The sequence below is a fragment of the Buteo buteo genome, unplaced genomic scaffold (genome assembly GCF_964188355.1).
Source record: "Buteo buteo unplaced genomic scaffold, bButBut1.hap1.1 HAP1_SCAFFOLD_185, whole genome shotgun sequence".
Lineage (NCBI taxonomy): Eukaryota > Metazoa > Chordata > Aves > Accipitriformes > Accipitridae > Buteo > Buteo buteo.
Genome location: NW_027439349.1, coordinates 62,501 through 65,000, shown reverse-complemented (window position 1 = coordinate 65,000; position 2,500 = coordinate 62,501). Strand labels below are relative to the sequence as shown.

Here is a 2,500-nt window from a genome sequence, read left to right as displayed (position 1 = left end):
TGGTCCAATTAATAAATTCCTGTTTACGCCAGTCACAAGGTTTAGGAAAGATGGTTTTGGGAGTTGGTATTTCCCATTCGGAAGCAAATTCACCCTCGCCCAGTTCCTCAGATGTTACCCTAATCGCACTCGGGTCCCAAATAGATGGTATTTTATTTCTATCACCCCCAGCTGTTAACCACAGTTTTTCAAAGTCTTTTTCGATCCCCTCTCGTTTCACTATTGATCTTATCACATCGTCTGAAGACTGCGCAATTCTGTGCAGTCTTCGAGCTTGTATACTAGGGATCAAGCCCGAGAGTCTAGCGATGCCTAATCCTCCATCACGTGTGCTGGAATACAGGATGGCATCGCAGGTACTAAGAGGTAGATGTAGCCACTCCTTGACCGTAGTTCGAATCGTCAGGTCAAGTTCTTCTAAGTACGTTGCTTTTACATCGGCCTGGTCTGCTAAGTAAATCAGTCGCGGGATAGTATATCCCTTCAAGATGTCGACTTTCTGAAACGGTTTCAGTGGTGCTTCTCCAATCCGTTGTAACCAATCTCTTATTTTCCTGAGCAGTTCGGGTTTCGATATCCCAGTCCATGGGTCTATTCTCAGTCCCAAGTACTTCTCCGAGCTACCAGGTTCAATCATATTTAATGGGGTGCCGTTAATCTGCCATGGAGGACAATCATTGATAGTATACGAGTCCTTAGTAGGTTGTATGTAAAAGCCATGGCATTTTTCCCCCTGCGTCCTGAGGCCAGTCAGCTCACAAAAGGCCTCCAGGATTTTAATATTACTCTGCATTCCTTCCCAAGACCCACTTAACAATACCAAATCATCTGCAAAAGCCATAGATGTTACACCCTTAGAGTCATGCTGGTATCCACTCCCTTCTTCCTCTAACTTACACAATAGGGGGTCCACAGATAAGTTAAACAATAAAGGTGACATAGGATCTCCTTGTTTGACACCAATTTGAATCCCAATGGGATCCGATTGCTCATTCTTCACAGTAATGCGAGTTCTATTGTTTTGATACATGTTCGTAATCAGGGTGATAATGTGATGGTCCACACCCTTTTGTTTCAGCACTGCCATAAGATGATGGTGACTCACTGTGTCGAAGGCTTTAGCCAGGTCAATGAAGACAACGCCCAAGGGTCGATGTTCCTTTTTTGCACTCTTAATCAATAGCTGTAACAGTTTCAAGTTCTCAGCACATCCCGCTGATCTAATAAAGCCCTTTTGTCGTGGATTAATAGGGCATGCCTTTGCCAGCCTTGCCGTCAGGATCCTTGAGAACAGCCTCAAGATAATCGATCCGATGGTAATTGGACGCCAGTTATTAATGTCCATTTGGCGCTCCGGCAGAGATGATTTCGATATTAATACAGTCCGACATTCTTTCACCACGTCCGGCACGGTGCCAGTCACCAGCCATAGATTGAAGAGTTCCATTAACTGGACACAATGGGGGTCTATCTTAATGATATCCCGCAGACTTAGTCTGTCTGGTCCTGGCGCACTGTTCTTGTTCATCTCTTGGATGTTTTTAGAGATTTCTTTTGCCGTGATCATGGTTTCGAATGCCGAGTTGTCCGCCAGGCCCTTGGATCTGAACGCACCCAGGCCCTTGAATGTTCCCGGTGACTCCCATCTCGACTTGAACACGTTGTGTATCTCGTCTTGTGGGATAGCACACTTCAGGGATTCCACGTCGTCCAGGATAATACCGGCCAGTTTCCCCCTATCCAGGTAGAACAGCCGCTGGAACCGTAGAAATTGCCCCCGTTTCACAGCTCTCTTCTTCATCCACCCCTTTGGTGGTTCCGAAGGTCGAGCAGTTTGGGCCACCTGACGCGGTCGACCCTGGCTGGTTTTCAACTCCAGGGACTTAGAGGCAAGGCACGTGAAACAGTCTTTCATTGCCTTATCAGCAACTATTGCTGGATCTTCTTCTCCTTCGATCACCTGCTCAAACATTCCATGGAGAATGGACAATTTTCCAGCTGTTACCCACTCAGAAACTGTCTTTCGGTATCGGGACCTCAGTCCCCCCTCCATCTCCGATCCAATGCACACGAGATGTTCCCCTTCCACAAGGTGTTCCCCTTCTAATTCTAGATGTTTCGTCTGACCTCGATCTTTTCCCTTTTTTACCGGGCTCTTATGAAGGTCCCGTCTTTTATCACTTATCTGTTTTGTTGTCTTGGTCGGAATATGCTCCGCAATCAACTTATTGATATTTTTCTGCCCCTCATATTGTTTATCCAACTTTCTCAATAATTCAACCTCATCCTCGGTCCAGCACCGACGATGTGCCCCTCTCATAGTACCTGTCTTAGGGCGAGCAGCGGCAATCCGCTCGAGATTTCTTGTGACTGGGTGGACCAAGCGCTTATGCTGCCCCAGGCCGATTTTTGTTTCAAATGTTTTCTCACAGACCTCACACTTCCAACTCCTCTCGGGAGAGGCTTCCACAGGCCCCTTACACTTAGGAAAATGACAAGC

General features: G+C 46.8%; 1 pseudogene; it reads right to left on the bottom strand.

The window, feature by feature from the left end:
- The window catches only part of LOC142028187 (28S ribosomal RNA), an 8,607-nt pseudogene that overhangs the window by 2,289 nt on the left and 3,818 nt on the right, over positions 1–2,500 (bottom strand).